Here is a 20,367-nt window from a genome sequence, read left to right as displayed (position 1 = left end):
CTATTTCAAAGCACTATTCCTGCGTGAAGACCCTCTCTGAAGTGAGGGTGAAAGGATTTCATCCCTTCTACTTCTCTTGTTTCCAGTCTCATCTGTAACACATTTCCCTGTCTATTCTTCTTTGTCCAGCTTCCTTTCTCATCCACTATTGACCCTGTAGGCTTTTATATCATGGGTCCAGAGGGGTTTTGAAAATGTGAACTGAAATAGTAGTTTGTGAAATTTGTAACAACTGTGCATGGCTACCCTAGGATTTCTTCTGGAAACTTCTGTGGTTAGCAATCAGATCCAAAGAAAGCAGAATGCAGACTGAACCGAAAAAGAGGCATAGAAAAAAAATCCACAGACTACCATTAGCATTAGGGCTGGCTCCTGCCACTTCTCAGCCTACACCTCCACCCCAAGCTAGACTATTTCTCAAGACAAACATCAAACTTTCGAGTGAGATTTGTCTTATTCACTATGAATTTACTTCCTAAGAAATGTAGTCTCATTTTGTCACATCAGCTGGCTTTCTTCTTCAAGGAAAGAATTATAAAATTAAATTGTAATAACTTTTAAGGGCAAAATCATGAAATGGAATACAAATCAAAGAAAGCAGGCCTCAAAGTATACTGTGCCATCTGCTTAAGACAGAACTAAGGAAAGAAGTGTGACCCACGGGGGGCCATGTGGTCCCCAGGGATGCTGAAAAAGGATAATGGGCTTATGCTAGTCTACCTCCAGTATCCAGACCATATTTTACATGAGAGGTTTCATTCACCATTCTTTCTTTCATTGTCCAATGAACACTTCTGATGTTCTAGGGATCCATCATCCTAGACATGGAAATTTCTCACCTCCCCCCACCCCCAAATTATTGTTTTGTAGACATAGTGTCAACTTCTTAACATCCTTAAACTTTGAGGTGTGGTAAATGATGGGAAGGAATTGGCCAAAAGTTAGAGTGATAATGGTGTGCCCATAAACTGAACTGTGGAATCAGTTAAGTGTGGTTAAACAGATCAGAAGAGGAAAGACCATCAGAGGAAATAGCTTTGTGGCATGGATGCAAGAGAACTAGGGGAAAGCCTGACCTATGTCCTCTTTGCATCCCTCTACCTGGACAGCCCGGAGAGTATGGTTTAGAGCAGTGTTTTTCTCTACTGTTATGTCTGCACACAGTGCGCAGATAGCAAATGCTTCCTTCCACCCAGAGTGCAGTTCTCGGGTGTTCTGTGTAAGCACCAGGTCACCTGAATTGAGGAGGGGAACTGTGGTCAGAGCTAAGGAGGGTGTGCTTCTTGCTGTCTATGCTACAGTTGATCCATTGCCATCAGTCTTTCTTTTGCTGACTCACTGCTTTCGTTTGGGTTGGCAGTTCTTTTGCTGTTGGCTGCAGTCTTTAACTGTTTACAGAGGGCTGAGATGGATGGAGAATTAGGGGCTTTGCATTCATTCCCTGAATGAAATTCTACCCAGGTACTGTGGGCCTCTTGTCGGGGGCTGAGGCCAAGGCCCTTGGATTTTGATGGATGGTGGAGATTAAGTGTAGGGTAACACATCATTTAGTCTGATTGCAAGGCCAGATTTCTCTCCATGTGCTGCCAAATGAGCTGGGAGGTCATGCGAACTGTCCACTCAAGCACAAGGGAGCACCATGCCTTTGAATTAGAATAAGGATCAATGATACGTGAGGTTTGGGGTTGTCAGAGAACTTGGAGTGCCTAAGTCCTGTATTTCATTCAAGGTTCTCTCGAAGCTTCACTTCGGGCATGGAAGCCTTCCATGCACACCATTTTATCTCCATGTTCCTCCTCATCACCTCTCCAAAATGCACTTTCCCACACTTTGCATCTGTCTTATCAGCATTTGGCTTCTGTTGTTCACTGTCCTTGGCTTTTACTGCCCTTCTGGAGCCATCTCTTGGTGAAGCTAGAGAGATCTGTTCTGAGAAATGGAAAAGGAGGTACATCCATAGAAAGAGAAATTAGATTGGTGATTACCCAGGACTGGGCAGACTGGGGGATTCAGGACTGGGATGATGATAGCCAAATGAGGCAAATTCTTTTAGGATGCTGAGAATATTCTAGAAGTAATTGTGGTGATGGCTACACAACTCACAATATACAAAAAATAAACTGCTCTTTTAGGATGTTGAGAATGTTCTAGAATTGATTGTGTTGATGGCTGCACAACTCAAATATTTTTTAAAAATCCACTGAATTGCATACTTTAAATGGGTACATGGCATGGAATGCAACATATATCTCAATGAACCTAAAAAATGGCCTCTCATACCAGCTACCCAAGATAGACCCTCACTACTTCAGTAAGGACATGAACAGTCTCTTTAGACAGTTCTTCTCAAGCTATAAAAATGATAAGCAAGGACTTGGACAAATGGCTCATAAGGATAGATCAATGGGAGAAAGCCTTGTTAATATCCACAAACCTTTGGGACTTTCCTTATTGGCTTTTTAATTTTTATTTTAAGACAGAGTCTCACTAAAAGTGTAAGCTGGCTTCAACCTTGTGATTCTCCTGTCCCTGCCTCCCTAGTGCTGGGATTATAAGCATGTGTTGCTACACCCAGCTAAACTAGCCTTTATAGAAACACCAAACCCTAATTTACAGGGTCCAATAATTTTTTATTGGAAAGAGCCTTTGAGCATACCTTATCCCCCTGGAAGATGTTCAGTAAGAGGAAGTAACTTGCCTGTGTCACAGAACATGTCAGCAGTCAGTGGCAGAGCATAAAACAGAATTTGATGCTCCAAACACGTACTCCTTGAGATTTCTCCTGCCTGACTTCTCCCATTTCCCTGGCCTCTTCAAAGCAGTGCCTTTCACATTTCTGCTGAAACTCAGGACTAGCCAAGTTGAGAATCTAAGCACAAAATCAGGGGAATTTACCATTCTGCAACTACGGTACAATTTTCCTAAATAGTGGGTCAAGAAATCAGCATTATATGTCTCCCAACACCAGAACGTGGACAGAGTACAGGATTTGACCCTCTAGTATAACTAAATTTGTGGAATAGTCACATGCTTTCCTTTATACTGTATTTGGCGGAATTAGAAGAGAAAAATAATATTCATCTTAGGGAAACCTCGGTAACTGCAGATTTGCTGGCAACCTTATTTCCTCTCGCTTTCTTGGAAGAAACCAAACGAAAAAGCAGCTGTACAAATTAGCCCTGACCAGCAGTCCCGGGACCAAAACAAAACAAAGCAGGGGGGGGAGGCCCAAATAAATCAGGCTAAATATTTAAATCAGAATGGAAAATATGTCCAACTCTCCGCCAACTGGAGCTCTTGAAACACAAACCTCCACTTGATTATCGGCAATCTCCTCTTTCCAGGTCAAGAGCAAGTAGGGGAATACATTTTGAAACTCCTTCATCTGCTTTCCCATATTTTTCTGATGGTCTTGTCTTATGGCAGTGATTTCTTCCTTCATGCTTCTTGGAGGCAGACCAGTCCCATAGTAAAGATGTGCTTACTGGTTCATCAGTCAACAGACACTGTGCTCTAGGCACTACATGGGTGTGGAGGAAGACGGGACATGGGGGCGATGTGATGCCTACCAGACAGGAGCACTACACCCCCAAAGTCACTTAAGAGGAAAACAAGAGGTCAAGTGTGTGGTGTGAGAGAACTACTCTTTCTGGAATAGAATTTTTAAAAGAAAGTCTGGGGTGTTTGGTTGAAAATGGTTGGAGACAAATTCTGGGGGAAACCTAGCATCCTAAGGAGGTGAGGGGCAGGTGAAAGCCACACTGGGGAAGCCTCCTTTTCACCCCTCTATCTACATAGGCTTAGATGTTCTCCTCACAACTCCACTAATCTCTTGGGCTCAGTCCTAGAAGTCTTCATACTTTCCTGCAATTCATTGCTTTCTCCCATTTCTTCCCTTGGAGCTGAACTCCCTGAGAGAAGTGCTTTTGTCTGTCAGTTTGCCTGTATCTTTAATGAGTGAACAAAGGCTTTAGCATGTGGTTCGTGTTCAGAAACTGTGGGTTGCTGGGACAGAATAGGACAGAATAATAGAACTTTAGATAGCTGGGAAGACCTCTTTGCAAAAGAAGTCAGGCAGAGAGAACCAGTTAGGATGTTCCCTGGTGCAGGTAGAAGGAGCTACAAGAGGGGTTGGGGATTTGGCTCAGTGGTAGAGCGCTTGCCTAGGAAGCTCAAGGTCCTGGGTTCGATCCCCAGCCGGAAAAAAAAAAAAGAAGGAGCTACAAGAACAGAGGAGGGGGATGCAGAAGACAAGACAAAACAAAAACAAACAAAAACCAGGCTTGGTTAATACTGCTGATCTGACAAAATAAAGCCAAATGTCCCTGGACCTGAGGGAAGTTCCCCGTGATAAAGTGCAGCGGGTCCTACATACCATGCTAAAGTCAAGCAGCCCCCCCCTTCCACTTCGTGGACCAGTTGGTCATGGCCCCAGCTGTCTGTGGAGACTCTAGTCCTTCTGTCCTCTTCATGTCTAGAGGTAAAAGGGATGACTAGACCACTGTTGACCGGTCTTTGCCCAGCTGTCTTTTGCTGGCTATGCTGAGTCCCCAGAGAACTGGAGCTGACCAGTAGGACTCAGGAGGGGTGATCTGCCATAGCCCCCTTAATCCTATACTCTCCTTCCAGCTCCCACCACCTGGAGGTGTCACACAAAGATGCTCCAAACAAAGGCAAGCACAAGCCCAAGAAACAAGAGACTCCTTTTTCCCCTCCATGCCTGTTTCGCTCCCCCTTCAGTCTTTCTGCTTCCCCAGGCCTGGGGTGGGGGCTTAGGGGTGCAGTGAGAGAAAAACCACGGAACTTTTCAAAATCCCATTTTCCAACGGCTAAATCAGATTCATTCTGTGTCTCCTGCACAGACTGCATTCGTCTGGGTAATGTAAACACTGCGAGGCCACAGCTGTCTGACAGCTGCAATGTTGAAGCCCATTTCAGGGGGCATGAAAAAACCTGTCTGTAACCATCACAGATGAGAAGTGTTAGCTAATGAATGGGCCCTGCTGAGACCAGAGCCCAGCTGAGTTATTTCAGTCTTGGGCCTTAGCAGAGAGTTTTATTGGGTAACACATTTCAAATGCTCCAGTCACTCTTTAGACCCCAGATTGGAGCCCATTGCTCAATATCCCCCACCCTGCCTCCCTCAAAAAAAAAAAAAACCTAACTTACTCCAGGGACATTCCTGGTGGCAGCTCAAGAATCTTGGCATTTAGAATGCTGGGTGATTGGTTAAGGAGGGTACAGTGGGGGCTTAGAAATGCCATGGATCTTCTTAGGATCCCTGCATAGAATAAAGAGCAGCTCTTTCTAGAAGCAAGGCTGTTTGTAGTTTGTAGTTGGGCTGGTCAGCATGAAGATACCTAAGAGATAACCACCCAACTTGGAGCTGGACATCAAGATTTTAACTAAGCCTAAACCGATAGGGTTTTATTTTTCATTTTTAAAGATTCTCTGTGTGTATAGTGTGTGTGTGTGTGTGTGTGTGTGTGTGTGTGTGTGTGTGTGTGTGCGTGTGCGTGTGCGCACGAGCGCAGGTGTGTGCATGGGTGTATATGGTCGGCCATGTTGCAGTATGGGCGCACATATGCCACAGAATAAATGTGTATATCAAAGGGCAACCTCTGGTGATGGTCTTCAAATTTCACCTTAAGAGAAGGTCTTTGGTTGGTGGTAGTTGTAGCTGTAGTAGTAATAGTAGTAGTAGTTGTAGTAATAGTAATTGTTGTAGTTGTTGTTGTTGTTGGCCAATGTTTACGGCAGGCTAACTGGTCCAAAAGCTTCTGTGAACTCTTCTATGTCTATCTCCCATCTCACCATACAAGTCCTAAGATGATAGGCATGCATTACTCTGCCTGGCATTTATGTGGATTCTGAGATTTGAATTCTGGTCCTCATGCTTATTTAATAAGTGCTTTGCCCCTGAACCATCTTTCCAACTCTGAAGCTGATAGTTTTGGCTGCCTCCTCCAGCTCTCCTCTGCGTCTGTAGGTTCAGGTCAAACAGAAGGATAGCAAAGCCAGATACCAGCACAGAGAAGGAGATGAGAGCTATGGACCAGACATTTTGCTGGATCTCTTCCTAGAGTATGATCCAGATTTTCCAGAATGCCCTAGAATATAAGCAGGTGGCTGATTATCAGTCCTGTATATGTGAGGAACCAAGAAGAGAATTAAGGGCTCATACAGGCCAGTGTTTTTGTGGTGGCAAAACAAAACTTACATAAAATTTACTACTTTAACAATTTTCAAATGCAGGTTAGTGGTATTCAGTACAAGTAGTACATTGTTGTATCAGCGTAACCTCTCCCTAGTTCCAAGACAATTTCATGACCCCAAAGACTCCCATATGCTTTAAACATTCATTCCTCACCCCTTCTCCCAACACCTATTGGAAACAGCTAATGTGCTTTCTAGCTATAAATTCACTTATTCTAGATATCTCCTATAAGTGGAATTGTGTTGTATGTGGTCTGTGGTATGAAATCAGCCTTTTCTTGAGTGCCTACTGTGTGCTAGTAGTCACCAGAATCAACATGAGGAATGAACCTTGGATACATATCAGCTAACTGTGACTGCCACATCTGGGGTAAGACTTAACTCATGAACTGTGCATGCTGGGGATTTATGTGCACCATCCTCTTTTGCCTTCATAACAACTCATAACAGGAAATAGTAATGTGCTTAGTTAAAAGATCAGTCGTCCAAGGCCTAAAGATATTAAACAAGTAGACCTAGTTCGCACTAGCAGTTAAGATTCCAACTCGAACCGTTCTACTATTTATCATCTATTTAGCCCTACTTAGAATCACCCTGTTTACTTAGAGACTATATACATAATATATATTTCCTTTGTGTTATAGGCTATCTGATCCGTCTTGTCCCCACCTCCACCCCCACTGCCACATAAATCCCTCCTGTGACAATGCCCATACAGAAGAGTAATCGTAGTAGGCTCTTGTAAGCGTCCCATGTGTTGTCAGAGATAAGAGCTTAGCATAAAGGTTGCCTCGTGTAGCTCAGTGATGGAAGGATCAGCCTGGCGTCATCTCCAGCACTGCCAAGAGGGCGGGATCAAGATCATATGTCTAGCCTGAGAGTCCTAGTGTTCGCATGCCCTTGGGCATACCCAGAGTTTTCATTCATCCCCAGAGAGCAGAAACAAACCTCCTTCTTCCTCTGTTACTCATGAAAGCATAGTAGTGAGAAGTGTTTGTACCAAAATATTTGAATCTGCTCACTTTTTTGTTGCTTTTTGATTGATTGATTGATTGATTGATTGATGAGACAGGCTTTGTCAGTGTAGCCCCTGGCTATCCTGGGCCTACCTCTGTAGACCAGGCTGGCGTCAAACTCACCTGCCTTTGCCTCCCAAGTGCTGGAATTAAAGGTGTGTGCCGCCGCCACCCAGCACAAATTACTGTTTGAGTGGCTCATATGCACGTTTTAATTTGGTTAGTAGAAACAAAGAGTGGCTGCCTAGCAGATACCACCAGCACGTCCTGACATCAAAGATGAGCCTCGAATCCACACACATCTGGAGGGTCTGGAGAGGAGGCCTTACTCAGCTCATTTGGTTCCAGTGTGCAGGTAAACACTCAGATAAGTCAAGTCTTCCCTATCAACTAAAGAGCTTATCTTGGCAAACAAGGTCTAGAATGGGCTTTGAGAGGCAGCCTCAAAGAGTTGTGCATACCTCATGCCTAGACTGGTTTTGATAGTTGTTTGTTTTTGTTTCGAGATAAGGTCTTGTTACATAGTCCCAGACTGGCCTTAAACTCAAATTTTTCCTACTTCAGCCTCCAAAGTCCTGGGGTCATGAGTGTATACCACAGGCCTAGCTCATACCTAGACTTTAAAATGATGACTGACCACATCTGACAAGGATTCTCATGTTCCAAGTGCCTTCCCAAGACACAAGGCCAGCAGCAGAACTTGGGAAAAGAGTAAAGGAAAATGTTCCACTGTTTCCTAGACTCCAAGATGTGTGTTTAAAAGATCCAGAAATGGGGGCAGCATTTGGGAAAGTTCAACATAACTAAAAAAAAGACAAATATTGATATTCAACAGTCAGGTCTATAAGAAGAAGAAGAATGGTACAGCCTGAATTCAAATAAGCAGAACAGATGTGCCTCATGTGTTATGAGTTGAAAATCTTTCCTTCATATGGGATCAGTTAAAAATCAAGCTTGGGACTTAGTGTATGTTTAATATAAAAACTCTCAATAAAAAGACCCTAGAGACAAAATCCAAGCAAGGGCATGCTACAATCACCAGAGCAAATAATCAACCAGTCAGCATTTGCCTGTGAGACATCAAGGCAGGCAAATGTGTAAGGATGCCAATTACTGAGAGTGGAGGTGGTGATGGAGAAAAATGTTCTTTGCCATCAAAGCTGACCGGAGCGCAACACAATGACTTTTTCTGACATAAGTTGGATTTAGAACTTGGAGCTGAGCTGAGGTCCGGGGTGGTGGTGGTTGCGGGGGGGGGGGGCACCAATTCTATCTATTTACTTACTGTTTTATCTTTATTTTATTATTTTATATTATTGGAGACAGCATCTCTATATATAGATAGCTCTGATATCTCTGTCTGGTCTGGAACTTGCTCGGTAGAATAGACTGACCTTAAACTCACTTAAAATCTCCTGCCTCTGCTTCTGTGACTCCTGATATGTATCATCAACTTCATTGATTCTTAATACAGAAGAGTTTTCAAAAGATGAGCTCTGAGAAATACATGAACCTATCCCACAGACTAGTTAATTGCAATTTTATCTAGCCCACTGCAAGCACTGGGACAGGTATGAAGAAAGAACATGAGGCAGAATGTCTGCATGCAGGACCTTAGGAATTTCTTTTATTTATTTTATTTACACCATAGAAGAACCCAGCCTGAGAACTGGCCAGTACCAGGCCAAACTACGATCTCACACACTCTTTGCTGATGCAACAACAAACTGGCATATACATTCACATCACAGCAGCAGCTACCAGCCCTTCTGTTTTAAAGGATCCATGGAATAAAATAACTACCCGATCCCAAAGAAGAGAAAACACAAAGCAGGCAGCACCACAAAGAAGTCTTGATGAAGTCAGGAAAGGGATGAAGATGTTGGGAAGCTGTTCAACAAGGCCAGACATGAAAGATTAAAGCAAAATAGTTAGGGCAGACAGAAGGCGTGGAAGGGATGTCATATGATCAAAGTGTATAGAGAGACTCCTTAAAGGTCATGGCCCCAGGGGACTTAGACATGTCAACTAAATTTTGGATGCAAAAGAGGGGGACAGGTCTTGTAGCACAAATCAGGAAGAAACAGGCAAAAGGGGGTAAGATTAGTGTCCATAGAGGGTACCAAATGTACAGTAAACATGTAAAAGATACAAAAATTTCCTTCCAAAGGGCCTCATAATGGTACAAAGAATTTTCAATAGATTGATTTCTGGCCTATCAACAATAATAATGTTAATAGCAGCTACCATTTCCTGAGTACTTTCTGTGTGTCAGGCACCATGTTGAGTGATTCTATATATTGGTTTTTTTTTTTCATCTCCTCCTTCCGTCTTTAGTTTTTCTTCCTATGGTACTGACAAAGGCACACCTTCTTTTAGGATGAGGAAATTGGCTCAGGAAGATTGAGTCATTTTTCCTAAGAGAAATAGTAACCAATGGACCCTCTCAGCACATCCAGATTTCCTTTCATTCTTAAACACACTCCCTTATCCTGCCTCCAACGGTTTGGCGACTTAGTTAGTTAGCACACTTCCTCTAACAGAAGAGAGATTTGATGAAGGTAAGATTTTACAGTGGTCTTTCTGGTTGGAGGCAAGATGAACAGGAAAATAGATGCCCTGCAACCAAGGAGCCCATTGGGAGGCTCAATTTGTGAAAGGGAATGAAAAGAAAAGATTCTGAGAAGTAGCTGCAAAGAAGAAATGACAGGCAGCAAAAAGGATATGGTATGTTACCATGTCTGCCTTGGCTTTTGTCACAATGCAGAGAACTTCCCAAAACAACTCAAATAGATCTTGCACTTTGTATTGCTAAGAATTCCATTCTACAGTTGTGCCATTTTACAAATACTGTTTTGGTAAATACAGTTGGGGGCAGTGAGGTGGTATACATGTGTAGGACCAAACCCCAGAAGTGACATTTCTAGGTTGAAACCTACCTTAGGGAACAGAAATGTAGCTTAGCTAGTAGAATACTTACCTATCATGCAGGAAGCCCTGGGTTAAATCTCCAACATTGTATAAAATCGTACATGCCAGCACTCAAGAGCTGGAAGCAGGAAGATCAGAATTTCAAAGTCATTCTCTACTATACAGTGGGTTTGAGGCCAACCTTGGCTACCTGAGTCTAGGACCCCGCCCTAGAGAGACAGGGAGCTTGTTTTGTTTGTTTTTGTTTCTTTCAAAACAGGAAAACAGAATTTCTCTGTGCAGTCCTGACTGTCCTGGAAGTCACTCTGTAGACCAGACTGGCCTCGAACTCACAGAAATTTGCCTGCCTCTGCTGGGACTAAAGGTATGGGCTACCACCACCCAGCTTGGAAGCATTTAAAACTTTAGGGGGCCGGAGACCTTCGTAATGGAATTTGGGATAGGGAAAACCCTCTCTGGTAATATGAAGGAATAGCAGAAATAGCTGGGTTTATCACCATTCAGAAATGTAATCTAAAGGCAGGAAGCCTTTCCTATCTTTGTTCCCACCACATGCCAGTTTTGTTGAAACTAACGACAAGAAGAGAGAACAGAAGGTGCGGTAACCCTTTGGGAGCCGTTCTCAATTGCTGGCAATCCGGTACCTCATCCCTCTTCATTACTTCATTTTAGGGCAAAGGACCTTTGCTGACATTCTGAGCAGCTGGATGGCTATGCCTGTCATTTAATAGAGCAGACAGATTTTTGAGGGGCTCCTGGAGGGAAGCTGACAAACTGAAATTAGGGCAATTTTCAGCTATAACAGCAACGTGGCTTTCTTTCTTGTTGAGAAGGCTGCCTATATTGTTTAAGCAGGGAATCTAAATAACTTCTTTTAAATATCCCCCAAAGGGAAGGGAAGATAAGCTTGAGTATTAAATATAATAATGTGGCCCTCCAAGTGATGATACCTCAGAATGCTGCAGCTAAAGCCACTGCTTGGCACATCCTCAAAAGCAATGACCTCTAACCAGTAAAGCTTTATGGTGCTGATGCCTAGGTCATGGGCATCATGAGCCAAGTGAAAAGGAGGGGCCAGGAGCGATTGAGGTTGGAGACAGTTGTGATCAGCTGCCTCTCCCAGACAAGATACAATAGGGTCAAACACAAAAAGTTTTCGGAGATTGAACCTACAAGTAGAAATAATAGGCTGGCCTTAAGTTCCCAAAGAATGGTACTAGCATCTTATTCTCTCATGTAACAAATATTTGTGGGGAATCTACTTTGTGCCAGGCACTGTGGTAGGCAGCAGCCATCCAGGACTGAATAAAAGAAAAGCATCCTTGTGCAGGAAGCCTCGTAGGAGAGATGACTGGAAAGCAATCATAATCAGTGTCGTCTGCTGGGGATTAGTTCCACAATGCCCCCATGATGTTGAAACCTCTTATATAAAATGTTATAGTCGTTGCCTATAAACTTCACATCATCTGGGTAATTTATATAATCTCCAGATTATTTACGGCACCTAATTCCCTGTAAATTTCCTATGAATAGTTGTTGCATTATATTATTTAGGCAGTGGGAAGTGAGGATGGGGTGGGTGAACATGTTCAACACAAGTGCAACTTTTTAGAAAACACTTGCAATCTGCAGTTGCCTGAACCTACTGATGCAGAACCCATGGATGTGGAAAGCTGGCTTTAATTACTAATGGTAGCGAGGCCTATGAGTTAGACAAAAAAAGGAAGGAGGAGGAGAAGGAGAAGGAGGAGGAGGAGGAGGAGGAGAAGGAGAAGGAGGAGGAGGAGGGGGAGGAGGAGGAGGGGGAGGAGGAGGAGGAGGAGAGAGAGAGAGAGAGAGAGAGAGAGAGAGAGAGAGAGAGAGAGAGAATAGGTCTTGCAGAAAAGCATACACAGGTAGAATGTGAGCTGAGAGGTCAGGATGAATGAATTCTGGATGAAGAGAAAAGGATTGTTCATTTCAGCTTCCAAGACTGAGAGGAATATGTATATAAACTGTCTTTGAGCATGGCTGTTGAAGCTACTGGTCAAGCAGGCTCAAGGTTCTACTTTCTTACTAACAAACCAAAGTGCTCTGGGCTTTGTGGTTCCTCAGGGGCCAGGGTCCCAAGTCAGTTCCAGAAGTCAACTTGGATTTTTCCCAGAGAAGATCCATAGTGAACTACTTGTAGGTTCAGCCAGTTGGATAAGATTAGCTTCTAACAAACTCGGAAAGCCTGCAGCCTCAGAGACTCTTGTCCCTCTGTGATTTCCACCCCCACTCATAGCTTTATATTTGCAAGGGATGCTTGCCTGCTGCTGGGCCTGCATTGCTTAAGTTAACAGTTGAGGCAGCACTCAGCTTTGGGAAAAATACAGGCAGCAGTGGAAGCAAGAGCAAGAACTGGAGCCAAGGAAGCAGCCACTGCCAACAACTTCCGTTTTTTTTTTTTCCCTTTCTTTCCCACATAGTTGCTCATGGAGCCCCTGTGACTGTTTATGGTGATCTGTTTGTTAACAATTAACAAAGAAGGAGGGAGCCCTTTTTGGCAATTTTTTTTTCACCCAGAGGCCCCAGATTTCTCCCTCTGAAACTGCCAAACACGCAGCTTTGGGTGGATATTTGGCTGAATTGCTTTGAAGGGTTTGTCAGTGCCTAAAATGGAAATTGTTAGAAAGCAGAGGAGAGTGGTTGCCAGCAACCATGAAATGGTAATGACCAAATCATTTATTTTTGCAATGAAATGTCATCCCCTAACACTACAAAAGCAGTTTTTTTTTTTTTGAGCTTAGAAGTACTGACTACCTGGAGAAGTCTTTCGAGGTGATCCAGTGTACCACACCCCCACCCACAAATATCCCTATCTCTCTCTCACCTTGGTCTTGCCTCCCAAACTACAACTGCTCTCAGGGTTTGGGAACTTAGTGCAACCTGGGATGAATTAAGAGTTTGGCTGATTATGAAAGGTAATCAGACTTCAACCATCCTATAAAGAGAAAAGGAATTTCATTTGCTTCTAAGAGGGTGTGTGGACGACGTTCTTTCCACATGGGAAAGTTGGTAGGCAGCAATAGGCTCGGCCCCAAATACAACGTGGCTGTTTAGATGACCCATCCGAGCCTTCCTATCATTGTGGCTGGGAGACACGGCACATCATAAGCTTCTCTGCATGATCTGCTCAGTTAGCGGACACATCAGGCAGACTCTACAATTTGGTACCTTTTAGTTTTGTACTCTGGCACTTTTGTTTGGCACTTAGAAGGAAGAGACTGGAAAAGACATTGTGGGTTGACACTAGCGAATGTGGATGATCTGCTAGTTTTCTTTGAAAACAGCCATTAAGCTACCATTCCTTTGGGCCAGTTCCTGGGAGGCTTCAACCACAAACAAAGCCCTAGGTCTTTCTTTTAGTTTTTCCATATCGACTTCTATATTGGGATTAGTGAAAATTTATACTGCTATAAATTTTATTTTAAAGTAATATTTTATAAGCCTCTGGTTTGAAAGTATTTCAATAACATCTGCATGCTCAAAATGAAAAGGGAAGATGGCTCTACTCACCTTTCATTCAAGTAAGCTTTGGGAATTATCTTTAGATCAGAGTCATCAGGCCAACTTGTCTTTAAACGGACGTGGCTTTCCTCAGTCATTTGTGTGGTTGGGTGTGATTCATTAGGTAAGCAGACCTGCTGTGAAAACCAAACCAAACCCAAGCTCGAGAGATGGTTCAGAGATTAGGATCACTGACTGTCCTTCCAGATGACCCGAGTTCAATTCCCAGTACCCACATGGTGCCTAACTCCAGTTCCAGGGGATCCAATACTCTCCTCTGGCTTTTGAGGGCACAGCATACATATGGTGCACAAATGCACAGAGGTCGGTTGCTCTGTCACTACTTTTGAAAGCCAATGTTTCTACCTTTCTCTTAGGTAAGACCCCGGGAACAGCCTACTGGGAAGTGGGGCTCTTATGTAGGGTACTCTTTCTCCCAGACTCCCTTGTAAGTAAGGTTACCTCATGCAGGAATTACAAAGTAGCCAGCTCTATCATTTCCCTCCCTTTCCCCCTCTTTAAAGTGCCCTTTCAACCCAGTCTCTGATACAGTTTCTGTAGCAATGACTCCATGTGGAAACCAGACAATTGGAGCAAGTGGAGACCAGGGCCCCCTTCCCCCAGAAAGGGACCCCTTAAAACAGTCTCACAGCTAAAATGATTGTCTTCTGGCCTTTACTTCTTAAGTGTCTAAGAATTGGAAGACTGCCACAGGCAGTGTAGAAATTAGGTGCTTTCTTTCCTTGTTTTGAGCTAGCTGTATATTTTCATTTCCTACTTTCTTTGGAATACAGAGAAACTAAGGAGGCAGATTATTGGCCCGAGTATCTGGTAAACTGGACCACTTTCTCAGCCTTAGTTCCCTCATTCATCCTGAGAAGCACTGGGGCTACACAAGTTCTCAGTTCCCCCTAAACTCTGATATTTGACTAATTCTATAGACTAACCATCAAAGAAGAATGTAGCTAAGTTTTCAATAGTTCCTTAGGTCCATGGGAAACTATTTTATGTAATTCCTTTTTCTGTGTTTCTCTTTTAAGAAGAAAACACAACTCACTCCACGACCATAAAGTGAACACATTGCAGATCAGCGTGGGGAAGGTATTTTTTTTTCTTCTTCTCTGTGGAAGGGATCCAGAATGCCGTAGAAATGAAGGTAGGCACCAGACCTGGACAAGAGAGGCAGAAACATGAGGCAGGTGGGGCAGACAAGTTCGTCAGCACCATCTTCACTCCTGCCAGAATGCTGATCGGCTCAGAGACAGTTAGGATAGGTGACAGCCACGCCCAGGAGTCGGCTGATCTAGAGTGTGATTCCAGCTCCTCCGTTTATTACCTGTTTCACCTAGAGAAAGTTCACTTACCACTAAGTTCCTCAGTTTCCGAGTCTGTAAAACAGGAAATGGTCATAGCACAGTAGAGTAGTGGGGTTAAATGTTAGAGGAGCAAGTGATGTTCCTATAACATTGTCTGATGTGTTCTGCCAGTGTCTCGTTTTGACTCTTGCCTCCTATGTCCAGAGATGGACACCAGAATTTGTAGGGTTATATTACACAGGTATGTATTCTTTTTGTGTGTCTAAGATTCTCAGTGGCCTTGGACAAGTCTGTGGTCACAGACAAGATGTGTGTGTTTCCGGAACATGTGATTTTCCTTCTCCCTGCGAGCTGACATTAGGTCGGTGAGTCAGTGGCAGTGACCTAAAGTTCTCTCAGATGAGGGGAGAAAGTGTGGCCATTGAAACCGGAGCCATAAGCAACTGTCTCCCACATTCTCAGAGGATTTAACAGAATGCAGACTTGAAACTCTTAGTTGCAGAAGTATTTTTTAGAAAAGAATGTTCCCTGGGGGTTCTCCATGTCTAGGGAGGTTGGAAAGAAAACAGACCGCGGTCAGACCCAGAGAAGATGTTTCAACACAGGTGGGGAAAATGCTGAGAAGTTCTCCAAAACCGGTTCTGCAGAGTTTTCCTAGGGAAACTGGGGGAAAGAGTAGCTAGCCATTTGTCCCACACTGTTTCTTAGGCCACCAGAGCAGGAAGAACCTTTAAAAATGATCTTATCCAAGCCTCTGATTTAAAGATGTGAATCTAAAAACCCGGAGAGAGGGGACAATTGCCCTATAGTCCTATAGCAAATTATTGACAAAGCCAGGATTTAAAGACTAAGCCAAAGATCACACCGGGGCACCATAGTGGTCTCTTAAAGGTACACAGACCGCTGTCTCTACTCTTTCTGGAATGCTCTGTAGTACAAACATACTAAAAAGTAATTGAGGCCCACCCAGAAGGACTGCAAAGGTATTGAGCAGCGCCCAAATTGCAATTCCTCTAGTTTCTCCGTCCGATTTGGGAGCCCCGGCTGTCAAAGCCCTTCAGCCAAAGTGCTCCTCTCTCAACTAACTGGTCTTCTTAACTTACCATTTGAAAGCAGCTGTGGTTAAAGCCCAGCTTGCTGACTCAGCCCATGTAGTAAGGATGACTAAACACAAGAATTTCCTGTGGGGGGATGGAAAATATCTTTCAGATGCATTTGTTTCAGGGAACCTTTCTGATCAGTCAGGAGCTAGCCCACTGTGGGCCTGTGAGGAAAAGCAGCAGGCTGTCCCTGCGCTGTACCAAGGCAGCATTTGCAGATGTTTCCTTTCTTTCTTTCTAAACAATATTGTGGCTGTCTCGGCACCATTTTGGTCTGGCCCGCATTTGCACAGGGCTCCATCTGCCAACTGGTAGAGACCAAGGCAGAGACGAGCGGATGTCTCCTCTGGCTGGAGGGGCTTTGCACATTCCCCTGCACAGAGGCCTTCCCCCAGGGGTAAATTGGAGCTGATCTGCTTTATCTCAAGGCGGTCTCAATCCTGAGCCCACCTTGAATCATTATGCTGAGCAATCTGCAAACAATGTAAGCTGGCTTCCCTCTCCAGGGTGCACTGTGGGGAATCGCAACCTGGAGTGAAGTTATCAATGCTCAGGTCTGAATGCCACACAGACATTGGACAACTTTAGGACAGGAACACTGACCTTCCGTGGGATTGCTTAAGGCATTAACCCAAAATTTGGATAAATATTTCAAGACTCTTGGCTGAGAAGGAGCCTGCCTAGCTCAATTAGGAAGTTGGAGACACCTGGTGCATTTGGGCGCCACAGGTTCGCTCTGCAGCTTGGGAGTTAGGAAAGTGGGCGGGAAAAGGGAGAGGGTGAACACACAGCCATCTCCTGAAAGGCATATATATAACTGGAGAGTTCAGGAATCGAAGATCCAAGTCTAAGAGACCTGCTCATCCTCTCGCTACCCCTTCCCTCGTGCTCCACACGGAGAGAACAGGACTAACAGCCTCAGAATTCTCAGAAAGCCAAAGATTTCTTTTTTTAAGTGAGTAACGATTTTTTACTTCAATGGGGCAATGGGGACGGGGGTGTTTTGGGAACAAGCAACGTGCAATGAAGGAGAAGAGAGAAGGGAGAGGGGAAAGAAAGGAGACCGGGAAAGGGGACTAGTCCAGTTTCATGCTATGTAGCAGTATGTGCTTTGAAGTGAGGTGTTCTTTATTTGCTAAGTCTGCTTCTAAGTGTGTACACATAAAAGAAAACGGTCCAGGCAGAACTGGTAATAATATGGCCTAGATACATGGTAGATTTATTTATTTATTTATTTATTTATTTATTTATTTATTTAGGGTTTTTGGTTTTTTTTTTTTTTTTGAGTAAGCAAGTGGGAGAGGAAGCAAGAGAGTAAATGAATACAAGACAGAACAATGAGGATTTGTGTGGCCCCTGAGGCTGTGTGAAACTTAGGTGAGGTCGTGGTTTTGAGTTCGCATGTATTCCAAAGCTTACTGATGGGTTACTGATCTGTGGGTTCGCTCCCTTTGGTGAGTCTTCCGAGTTCTGTGGCACCTGTCCGAGAGAGAAACTGTAAGTGTCCTTTCGGCAAGGTTATTGAGACTGCGTCTCATAGTGTTATACGGGCGGGGCTTGCTAGCCTGCCTCAATTTCCCGAGCACATGGAAGTGTGAACCTCCATGCTCGGCTTTAAGCAGCTGTCTAACAATAGAAAGGGAGGCTCAGAGAGGTGTGGAGAAGTGCATGGTGGACCAAAGGCCCCTGGGTCCAGTGTACTTTCCAATATAACCCATCGTCTTCTTTCTTTCCAGTAAAAATCTTTAAAGAGGAAAGTGCTCTAGAACATTTGTGTCCGATTGGTGCTTTGCGACTATTTATGTGACAGCTTAAACATTGGAAGTAGATTAGGAGAGGAAATATCGCGCGATAACTAACAATTCTAGTAAAGATTACAGTAACAGCTTGTCTACTACAGTGCAAGAGGCGGGAGTTGAGGGTGGGGGATGGTCTTGGAATGACTTGGGTCTGGATTAACTAATATTTGTGTAAAAGAACAATGGGCCTCTGGAGGTCAAGGAACTAACAGTTGCTATTTGGAATAACATGGGCTGGCTAATTTAAGAAGGCTGACTGCAGACATAGGTGAGGGAGCCAATATATACTGAGTCTACTCCTATCAGATCCCTGGCCTTTTATGAAGCCATCAGTTGCTTAGTAAGAACAGATTTGTGGTCACATGTATACTGCTTTTACACAGGGATTAGAGCATTTGTCCTCAGGTGCTGGCTTGGACTATTAAAGTCACATAACCCAGTCTCCATCCAATGAACTCATTGCTATCTACTAAATGGCAGCTCAACCTCTAGTAAGAAAAGAATTTTACTCCCGTGCTATGCACAGGTTCTCTTTCTGTCTTCTGGACAGTAGAGTGGCCATCTATGTCTTTCACAGAGCACTAGAGGAGTGGGAGATGTAAATATATCCTATGCTAGCAGTTAGGTATCTAAAACCAGAGCTTTATAAAGCAAAACCTGAGGTCTGGGCCCTAGGTTGCCTTGTTATTTCAAAGAGTTATTGTTTTCTGATTTATTACATTTTAAAGCATAGACGTGAGTTCATGTAAAGCAGGAGTTCTTAACCTGGGGTCTGTTACTCTTGGATAGCATACAAGAAGCTCAATAAATTTCTCTGAAACTATGTGCAAAATTGTGGGTTTGTGGTGAGCTGTTCCTCCTAGGACAGGGTCCACAACTTTCCTCAAATTCCCAAAGGGTTCATATTCGAAAAGGTTAATAACCATTGTCTTAAAAGAAGTAGAAATGTAATTGTGTTTATGATTCAACTGCTATTTATTCAGAAGACAGCCTTGTTTCTCTCTATTGCAAGGGGTGCTTCACTTCCTTCTGCTGTCCCTATAAGATAAATACCTGGGCAGGAACCCTGTTCCTCCCTTCTTCCTTTTGTTCAATGATAGCCATGCTTCCATTAGTAAAGGGACTGACTCCTTGGTCAGAGAGGGTTAGAAGGGTTAGAACCCAGCTCCTAGGAGTTCGATGATCCAGGCAGACTAGAATGAGGAATTAGATAAAAATATTGGAGTCCTTGGCTCTCAATACCAGATGTCCTTTCTAAGGCAGGCCGTTATTACAAAGACTGAACTTTGGAAACACACAGCTGTGTGACCTGGGGCAAGTGATTTAATCTCTTGAAAGCTCCATTTCTTCATCTGACAGTTAGGGATAATAACAGGGTTGCTATGGAGTTAATAAGTGAGATAATGCTACAGGCAGGTGCCAATAGTATCCTTCTGACGTAAGCAAGTCACTAAGAAGCCCCAAAGGTTTTGCTCGGAGGGGATAGGTCCATCTGCGTGGAGTTAGCTTCCTGGTCTGGGAACATCCTCATGAGCATGGGAACAGAAACGGTTGGACCTTTGTTACGTGAGCAAAACTTGGAGTTTGGCCTGCTCCACCATTGTCCTCTACTCCAGTGGGAATGCTATTTGACCCCTGAACCCAGAAATTCTACCATGTGGGGACTTAGGCTGTGTTTATAGAAGACCAGAACAATTGGATCAGTCAAATCAGCTCAAAACCTCCTATCAGTGCTTTAGACCACAACAATACATGTCCAAAGGGCTTCCTGCCCTGCTGCTTACTGGATCCTCAAACCAAACAGTCATGTGAGGGAAACAGAGAAGCTGTGGGGAAGACACTTCCAAGGAAGTGAAAGATCTATATGTGAAAATTATAAAACATTAATGTAAGACATAGAAGGCCTTCATAAATGCAAATCCCTCCCATGGTCATAACATTTCAGTAACACCCAAGGGATATTCTGAGTAGATGCAATCTTCATCAATCCAGTAGCATTTTTTTTAACAGAAATAGGAAAAATCTAAAACTTCTGTGGAATCAAAACATGCAAAAAGCCCATACAATCAAAAGAAAGGAAAGCGATGTTGAGCCATCGTACTTTCTAATTTCAAAATATATGACAAAACCATAGTGACCAAAACAGCAGAGTATTGGCATAAAATCCCACATATGGAGAACAGTGAAAAGGATTAGACAGCCCAGAAATAAACCCAGGCATATGCAGTCAACTACTTGTTTTCTCTGGGTGCCAAGAAGATACAATGGAAAATGATAGCCCGTTCAGTAAATGATTCTGTGAAAAGTGGATAGCCACGTGCAAGAGAATCAAACGGGACCTTTACCTCAGCATCACACACACACACACACACACACACACACACACACACACACACACACACACAATCAACTCAGAGTTGATAAGGACCGAAGTGTAAGAATTCAAATCATCAAACTT

The 20,367-nt window shown here is 43.7% G+C and overlaps 1 protein-coding gene across 2 annotated transcripts in view; it reads left to right on the top strand.

The window, feature by feature from the left end:
- The window catches only part of Plac1 (placenta enriched 1), a 133,793-nt gene that overhangs the window by 75,920 nt on the left and 37,506 nt on the right, over window positions 1–20,367 (top strand). Inside the window, exon 1 of one of the 2 annotated variants that reach the window (NM_001024894.1) lies at window positions 16,969–17,065. The exons of the other annotated variant lie outside the window; for it this stretch is intronic. The gene's annotated coding sequence lies outside the window, so the exon portion shown is untranslated. Of the gene's footprint in view, window positions 1–16,968; window positions 17,066–20,367 lie in introns of those variants that run through there. 2 annotated transcript variants of the gene reach the window in all.

This window comes from Rattus norvegicus, chromosome X (genome assembly GCF_036323735.1).
Source record: "Rattus norvegicus strain BN/NHsdMcwi chromosome X, GRCr8, whole genome shotgun sequence".
Classification (NCBI taxonomy): Eukaryota; Metazoa; Chordata; class Mammalia; order Rodentia; family Muridae; genus Rattus; species Rattus norvegicus.
The sequence above is the reverse complement of the archived record's forward strand: the minus strand, read 5'-3'. Positions and strand labels throughout refer to the sequence as shown.